Source organism: Sardina pilchardus, chromosome 14, assembly GCF_963854185.1.
Source record: "Sardina pilchardus chromosome 14, fSarPil1.1, whole genome shotgun sequence".
Lineage (NCBI taxonomy): Eukaryota > Metazoa > Chordata > Actinopteri > Clupeiformes > Clupeidae > Sardina > Sardina pilchardus.
Genome location: NC_085007.1, coordinates 15,923,984 through 15,933,547, shown reverse-complemented (window position 1 = coordinate 15,933,547; position 9,564 = coordinate 15,923,984). Strand labels below are relative to the sequence as shown.

Below are 9,564 nucleotides of genomic sequence, written 5' to 3'. Positions count from 1 at the left end.
GATGGAGAACAAGAAAGAGAGAGGAAGAGTGACAGAGGGAGAAAAGAAAGAGAGGGAGGAAAAGGGAAAGAGAGAGAATGTATAAACACACATATTGAGGTGTAAGGGGGGGTCAAACCTTGGTCAGATCTCAAAGAACTAATAGCTCATGAAAGCTGTGTTTTAACGGTAATGTGATCTTTGAGCATGATGCCTCAATTGTAATGAGGCTTTGAATTGGATTTGATGGGATTCTCGTTGTATTTTTTGTTTGTATCTTTATTTATTTGTTCTAATATAATCCCCTTAATCTGTAGCTTTCCCTTTGCCTGTTGTAAAACAGGATAAGGCCTCCCTGATCCCCTCCCCCAAAAGTAGACGGTAGTTTAGGACAGCATGGTCCTTTGTACTGCCTGGCACCAGAGAGTTGAAAATTGATGATAGCATTGATGATAGCATGTTCTTAACTCGTCTGTATGAGCCTATAACTTAGATAACGGGTAGGCTCCCTGACATTGTTTACATACCACAAGTAGAACATCGCTGCTTTTGACGTGCAACCTATATACCTAGATGACTAGCCTGCTGCTTCAAAGTTTTATTCTATATTATGGATCTATGGCAGACAGTTATCTCTGGATATGTGTGCTCAGTGCTACAGTAAATTTTACATAAAGGGGCAGCATAAAGAATATACAGCAACATGTAGCATGTTATAAAATGAGATGAGAATGATTTTGCCATGTCTGTCTTTTACTGTAAGGCATTTGAAAATAGTATACTACAAAACTTAGCTCACACACACCCCTTCTCCATATTGTGATTTTTGGATACTAAACTTACAGCTGGTAAAAAGACCACCTTCAGGAATATCATGGAATGCAAATTTCCATGACAACCTCTTCAATCATATAACTATACAATAAAATCTTGTTTTACAATGATGTCAGAAACCTTCACTGGGTTATTATTGCTACAGTAAAATGCTCTCCAGTGTGTGTACAACTTTGGATGACAAATTAAATTCTACAAGCTTAAGTAGCTGGAATTGCAAAACTATTCCATATTGCACTGAAACCCTATATGTATTTCAAACCTTTCGCAATCCCATCAACTATATACTACTGCAATGGGAGAGCTTTTCCTGCACTGGACGGAGTGAGCAGCATTGAATTATGAGGCGTGAGCTGTCAGTGAGTGAGTGACTGATGATCTATTTATTTGTGTTGGGCTCCAAAACATCTGTCGGGCCTGAGTCACCCCCTCAAAGCCACACAGCTGTATTCAGTTTGGACTCTTTTTGATGGACGGCTGGCTGCTCTTCACTTAGCTGCTAACTGAGATGCCCGCCACTACCGCTAAGCTACGCTAACATAAACCTGTGGTTGGAAGAAAAAGACTAGCCAATAAGGCTGGCTAGCATCGGATAAAGCCATCCCAGCACACTTTAAACAACGTCGACCAGAGAGGAGGTGAGGTCAGATGAAGTTTATTTTTGGAGCGGCAAATCCCCATAACCCTTGGCCATAAAGCTAGCCATCGTTATGGACTGGCGTTTGCCATATGGCTCCTTTTGTTTTGTTTTGCTAAGTCGTTCTTCCGCGAGGTTCAGACCTGCTCACCCCAGTCCTGAAGGTAATACTCTCTTTAGCAAGCACCAAGAGAGAACATCTGAGAGATTTCTGACCGCAAGTTTACCCATGAATCTTTACTATTTTCCTGAAGCACTTATCCCTTATGTTCTACAGTGGAAAAAAAGAGGTGATGGTGGGTGGTAGGGGCTAGCGTTAACCTTCTGGCAATAGTGCAAGGACACTACAGTTTCATCTTCAAAGAGGCGGTTGGACTCCTGGGGTTTAAATTCATTTATTCGTTACAGTTGCTTGGCACAAGGCTCCACCCAACAGACTGCAAAGGAAGGAGCCCACCAAAACACAGGCAAATTACACCCATCTGAGAAAACCTGTTGCTATCCACATTTTTAGCCATTTTTAACCAGCAACGAATTACTGATAATGTTCTAAATAACTGTTGTGCGTGTATTTTTGAGATGAAACTATAACAGGGAAACACAACAAGCTTTTAATGACAACAACAGTGTTTTTTAACTACAGCAGTCCACAGAGAAATTAGAACTAGGCAGGTGGGGTCTGCTTGGGTGAGAACGCACAGGTGCAACCCTAGTTTTTCTACTCACACCCAGCAGTCCTACCATCTGTTGAAACAGAACATAAACTCAGCTGACCAGATTCGATGGTGCTTACAATCATGTGCATTTGAGGTCTGGCTTCTGTTTATTATTAAAGGGAAGTAGCCACGGTCCCAGCTCGAGCGTATTCTCCACGCAAGTCGCCCTCACAATTTCCCGAATCATCTGTCACGTCTGTCACTACTCTTCTCTTCACATACAGGCAACTGCTGTGCCTTTTTCTCCTCACTGATTTTTCTTCAGAGAGAGCGCTAACGCGAAGGGCCATACATTACCATTACGGCTGACATCACAAGGCTTTGTGGGGCTTGCTTTATGGCAGCTCGCATCGACCAGCTGTTCCCCAGCCTACACATGATGTCACTCCAGAGAGTCGTGACGGGTGTCTGCCAAAATCGTTAAAAGAACGAAGAAGGGCAGCCCTTTTTTTTTTGCCTTTCACGCTCTCCCCCTCATGTGTGGCGCGGGGCTGAGTGACACGGGGTGATTGGCACGTTGGCATCACTGACCGCACATGTTATTGCTTTTTCGGATTAAAGAAGGTTGGGAGTTAATGAGAGGCTCAGGCCAGGCTGCGTGTGTACATGCGTGTGTCGTGGCACCCCGTTAAAGCGCCTTTTACACAACTCCGAGCCGTTTGCTGACGTACTTTGCAAACCCCCGAGTTGCATCTGACCTTTTTTGATTGCGTGGTTATGTCAATTAGTGCTCGGGAGGTAAGAGAAGGACCCTGAAGATCCACTTTTGCCGGCTTCTTCTTTTATGGATTCTTCCCCCTTCTTTAGCCATCTTCCCATGTTTTATAGTTTATTTTACAGATGGGAGAGTAGACCCGTAAAACAACTCAGCTGTTCGATGGAGAGCTTTTCCCAAAAACTGTAAAACTGTGTCGCCTTTTCTTTGTGTCCAATATCCTAATGATTGATTATAGCCTGAGAGACTGAAATGCTTCACATATAAGCCTGACAGATAAAACTGCTCGACATACTTAAATCACTCTTAAACAAAACTAATCCTTGCACACCTCATGCCAGGTGGCAAAATGATCTACAGAGCAGTCATCAATTGCCTAATGACTGTGAAAACGGGGCTCTAAAGCTTGGAATTAATAGCCTGCACACTAAACAAACTCTTCTTCCATATCTCTGGCTGCTTTCTTTCTTCAGCTATCTCTGGCCTTTTGATCTATAAACCCACTGTAACTTTTAGGAGGGATTAATAGACTGTTCAAAAAAGCAACCTAAAACTGTTCCGAAAGATCTAAGAGAGGAGATGGCACGGTGAAGTGAAGATGGCACGGTTGTCTGACTGTGCCTGCACCATGTCAACATGCAAAGAGCCACAGAGCCCAGGATAACAGCTCAGAGATCTGCTGTAGAGCTAACGGCACAGGAGTATATTGGACGTTTTGGCACAGTCCGTGGATTAAGGTAATCTCACTAATGCCCATTAATTAGCCATTTAGCAGACATTTGGTCTAAAGGGCTTGTAATGAACAAAATAATGAACTCAGGAGTTGCTCAAGGGGGGGGGGGGGGGGGTCAGCCCACAGACAAGCATGATACATTTCAAATGACACGCCATTCTCATTAGCGACTGCACTAATCGGTTTCCGTGCACGATTATAATCACCCAGTGCTGTTTTCATTTGTCCATAGCCTGCCCAGCTACACGCTATTTCTAAGGTGGAGAAGGGAAGTGATGAAAATTAAGACAGTCAGCCACTGAAGAGAATAACAAACTCCAAGATTCATTTTCCATTTAATTTACTGTAATACAAGCTTCTTTTTCTAACTTGAGCTGCATACAATAGATGAGAGAATGTTCTGCATCACTAATAGAAAACAACAACTTTTTTGTACTATTTTGTAAGCCCCACATCCATAATATTGGTGGTTTTCTCACTGTTTTTACCAGTAGTAGAATACGGGAGATTTTTGGATTTTGGACAATACTTGTCCCCATACACACATTCATCCAGCCCAGTGAGTCAGTTGTTTTGGCTCCAGAGGGGAGTGCAGGCTGCTGGGCAGAACAGGCAGCTACACTGTTATTGTGGTGCCCGCTGCCTAGCCTGGTGCAAAGGGCTCGAGTGAAAAGGGCAGTATGCGCCCACACACCCACACCCAAACTCTCTCTTACACACACGCACACACACACATACACACACAGTCATGTATAAACTCCACACACACACACACACACACACACACACACACACACACACACACACACACACACACACACACACACACACACACACACACACACACACACACACACACACACACACACACACACACACACAGAACTCACTCGGAGAACATAAAAACCCTCTCATATGCACCCCAGCTTCTTGGTAGTGTTTTTTTTGTGTGTAAGAACTGACCCAGATAAAGAACAAGCCCACAATGGTTCTCAGGCCTTTGGCCCGAGGAGAAATGCCCCACCTTTTGTCAAGCAGCCCAAGAAACCCCTTAAGGTGGGGAGCGAGCGCGCGCACACACACACACACGAACACACACACGAACACACACTCAATAGAGAAGCAAGGTTGGGGTGAACAGTGGAATGCATTTGAGGCAATCCATCAAATTGTCTGTACCACCAACAGTTCAAATGATGATGGCTAGCAAATTAAACACAAACTTTAGTGCTTCAGAGTCAATTAATTTTAAAACATTTATTCACATTCCCACCCTTGTTTGTGTGTGTTTGTGTGTATTTATATAATTACACTGCCAAAATGTCCTTTCCAGTATACAGAATACCAGCTGAGATAAGTTATCAGCAACCATTTATCCAAAGTTTCAAAGGCACATTTTGTTTAATAATCTGATATCATTTTAAAAGCCTAACTGAGGAAACATTGGAGAACCTTTTTGCATTATGTAAGCACATCATGTAATCTGAAAACTGCTGCCCTGATTAAAATAACAATGCAAGTGATCTCAGCTGGTATTCTGTCTATATTGGAGTGGGACGGACATTTCTAAGTGACTCCAAACGTTTGACCGGTAGTATATATATATACTTATACAACACTTTCACTTGCATATAACTCAATTACACTAAATCATGTGCTTATACTGGTGAGATTAAGACGGCCAACACAGAGATGGATTACAGGGTTTTGTGCACATTCATTTGGCCAGCCTAATGATAGATTTTTCTGTCGCTTGTAGCAAACAAAGAGACATGAGAGGACATTAATTAAACCAGACAGCATTGCTCAGGCCCTGTGCTCAGAGCCTGACAGCAAAGCAATAAGGAAGACAAAGAACACTGAAAGGCCCTTTTACTAAAAATAAACCCTGGAAAGTAAAAGAAACTTGCCACAGGTGGAAAATATGTCTGCGTGGCAAAGAATGAAATCCAAAAAATATAAAAGAGGGATGGCAGTAATGCACTTGCCAGTTGTTAGGGTCCAGTTGGAGAGGGAGGGAGGGAGAGAATGAGAGAAAAAGGGAGAGACCGAGGGAGAGAGAGAGATCTGCTAACTTGGCCAAATGCTGCAAACAAAACCCAATATGAGTATGAGTATTGGAGAGCTGTTAGTGATTTTGCAGAGAATTTGAGAGTTCTGTGTGTGTGTGTGTGTGTGTGTGTGTGTGTGTGTGTGTGTGTGTGTGTGTGTGTGTGTGTGTGTGTGATGTGTACGTGTGTGTGTGCGCATGCCTGTGTGTTTTAAAGAGAAATGTCCATTGGAATAGGACTGCTGCTGCCACTCCAGCTCTTGTTATGTTAACTAATGTTGTGTTTATTTCAGTGGTGGTAGTTGAGTGTGTGTGTGTGTGTGTGTGTGTGTGTCTCTCTCTCTGCTGGTGCATGTGTAAATGGTTCCTGTCAGTGGACAATACTGATGACATCGTTGAGGTTCTGTTGCCAGACTCCACAGAAACACCTCTCTAGGATATTTGTCTCTCCAGCTGCACGACCAGCCAAAGGTTAATGTTTGTGTGTCTGTGTGTGTGTGTGTCTCTCTCTCTCTCTCTCTGGCTGCACGACCAGCCAAAGGTTAATGTTTGTTACACACGCGGGAGGCTCAAGGGTAGAGCAGCCATCCAAAACCCAAAATTCACTTAGCCAGCAAGAGTTCCAAAACGATCAAACCTTTAGCATTTCTCATCCTCAATGGGATTGTGGGTGTGCCATTAAAAGTTGCTTCTGCCATACTGTTGCAATTATGATTTTGCGATGAACCAGTCATTTTTCATCCCTTCCTTCATCAATCCATCCATCCATCCATCCATTGTGTGTGCACTTGCCATTATACTCTAACTCATAATATAAAAGGGTTCTACTTTGGTCTTCTCTACACAATTCATTTCCTGCACGGCGATTGCTCCGTTTCTTTCACTGTGAAGTGTTTATTCCCAAGCAGACTTCAGGGGTATAAGACCATTTTTATTAAAGTCTGAGCGAAGACAGACAGGATATAAGGATCAGACTCTCTATTCTTCTGCTGCCTCCACGGTCCCTTCTTCCTCAGTGATGATGACGATGCCTAATGCGCTTTACCAAGGCCCGATGCACACACACACACACACACACACACACACACACACACACACAGAGACATACACACACACACACACACACACATACAGGTTCAGTGAGACACTGAACACTTTCTCCAGAGGAGGTCTGAAGGGGCCGTCTGGTCAGGTCCTATGGCTACGGGACTTATACGTCTCCCCCCCAACACCCTGAAACTAATGCAAAGAGAACCTGTCTTATAAAGCAAGTGGCCACTCCACAACAAAACGCTGGTGTGAATGTGGACTTTCAACAACCCTTTTGGGTAAGGCTAAGGCATATGTGTGTGCGTGTGTGTGTGTGTGTGTGTGTGTATACAGTATGTGTGTGTGTGTGTGTGTGTGTGTGTGTGTGTGTGTGTGAGAGAGAGAGAGACTCGTGCGGACACAAGCTTGCTTTTCCACAGACTGGAGGTCTCCAATATGAAACCAGAGCTCCAGTGACAGCTGGCCAGAGTGCTAATTTGTAAGCATTTCTTGGGAGAACGGTTCCTGTTTGAGGCTGAAACTGTAGACTTAGACACTATACACAGCCACCCTGCTAGCTGGTTATCACCACACCATCTTGCCAGTTCATAACCAAACAACTTCTTAATATACATACACAAACAAGCCAATGCCACTTTAGACTCCGAAAGACTAAACAGATCTCTCTTTCCAAAGCTCTGTCTTGTCATGCGACGGCCTACATTTGCGATCACAAGTGCTGTGGCCTCAGGATATGTCCTAGCATAGGCCTCCCTTATTGCCCGGTCTGTCTTTGTATGTCAAGAAAAGAGATTTTCTGCTTTCTTCCTGGTGGACTGAACCCTCCCCAAAAAAAGCAATTCTGAGACGCATTGTTGGGGCTCCCTGACCCAAAAGCTGAGGACAACAAAAGGGAGTCTGCCTCTTCACTCTTGAGGTGGGGGTTGGGGCGGGGGGTGAGTGAGGGGCATATTGCCACGGTCGCTGAGTGCACTGGACCACCCCCCCACCCCCACCCCACCCTCGCCCTTCCTTATGAGAGTCACGAGAGGAACCACCACTGCAGCTACTTAGCCACTGAGCTAAAACTGCTAATCAAAGGGAAAAAAGGCCATACAAAAGCACCCCTTCAACACACACACACACACACACACACACACAATCATTCCACCCACCCACTGAGCTGCTGAAACTGCTGTACCGAATGACCTGCTTCTGTTGTCATAGCAGCATAGGATGTATGGTACGATAGTCACAGGCATTCCATCTTGGCATGAATCTGATGAGTAGCACAGCCACATCAGTCAGATGGACCTAATGCTAAGCCTGTTAACTCTTGGCCTGCTAGCGTTTAGCTTGCTAACCTCTTAGCTTTGTTTACAGTTCAGGCCTACTGTAGCAATCAGGGCCTCAATGCCAGTCAAATGTGGGAATAGCCCAGAGGCATCTCCCCGGCAGTGCTTTGTATTGATTTAACGGAGGCGCTGGTTCAATACTTGTTTACTAAAACTCAAACCACATATGTATGCCTCACAGGCAAATGGCTAGAGGGCAGTTATTAAACAAGCAACTGTGTACTACATATTGACTTACTTTGGCATGATCCCCTGTTCTGTTAACATACAACATGCATCTTCTATAAATGTCTTCACCTAACTTTATGTTCCATTAAATTCCCTTATTCCAAAGCATCAATTCTACCCATTCAAGTAATTGTGTCACAACATTAAATGTTATCAAACATATGAAAGTAATATATATTTATGGGTGGTACTGCAGATTTATTTCTGCTCAAAGACATTTGTGTTTACGTTCACAAGCATGCTGTAATGGTACTAATTACAGATCTGACACATGCTTTAAAATTGACATTCTATGGATGGAATTATTTCCCAAAAGGAGATGAACTTTCTGGGAAACTGAGCTGCCACATTCAGTTTGTAACTCATCAGTAAATAGGCCAATGTGTTTCATGTCTGCATCAAATTGTTACCATTGTAGCATCTATTGGAGTGTAACAAAACCCTATCTTTCCAAATCAATGAATCAGATCTTTTATGCATGCCTACTACGACCATATCCTTGTGCGATTTGGTCTCTCAATCCAAGGTCAACCCAACATTCTCATCCAATTCATGACAGCTCTGCTTCCCCAATGCTTTCTTAACCACCTCTTATACACGCCCTGGCTTAGGAGTGGATAATACGTTTACGATCCTCCGGCATATTAAAAAAAACCTGTGAGTATCTCCTTCCCTTCCCTTTCTCATTAGACTGCCCTGATCCACACTATCGGTGCCCATCTCATGCAGTCCAATCAGACTGACTCGTCTAGCCTGTTCCAATCCTGGGGGAGCTAGCCGGCCTGCAGACAAAACAATAGCGGGTCTGCAAAAACAGTGAAATATAAGCCTCCAGGCCTCTCAGCTCCAGGCCACGCTTCCTCAAAGTCTCCTGGGGTTGGGGCAGACTGGGTCTGATTTTTAGGGGTTAATATAACCCTCACACCAGGCACTCCTCATATTGGGTTTTTATAGAGCCATAGACACCATGAGCTCAAATACTCGCCATATGTTTACATTCAGTGCCAGGCCATAAACTTACAAAAGCATTCTGCTTAAAAAAGAAAAACAACAACAACAAATGATTTGGCTGAAAAAGAAAACAAACATGCCAAATTTCTCCCTGCGCAGCAGATAGCTAAACTACAGCCACGCCCCAGAGGCAAACCATTGGAATTAAAGTGTATCTTCGCAGGTCGTTACGAGGTGTTGATTACATGCTATGGCAAAACCAGCAGCAGCAACAAAGACCGACAGCACAACGCAGTCTGTGCATGTACAGTATGCTTTGGGAGCCCCTGGAGGTGTT

At 44.0% G+C, this 9,564-nt stretch overlaps 1 protein-coding gene across 1 annotated transcript in view; it reads right to left on the bottom strand.

Moving 5' to 3' along the window:
* The window catches only part of megf10 (multiple EGF-like-domains 10), a 66,179-nt gene that overhangs the window by 33,425 nt on the left and 23,190 nt on the right, over positions 1–9,564 (bottom strand). The gene's annotated exons all lie outside the window — the stretch shown is intronic.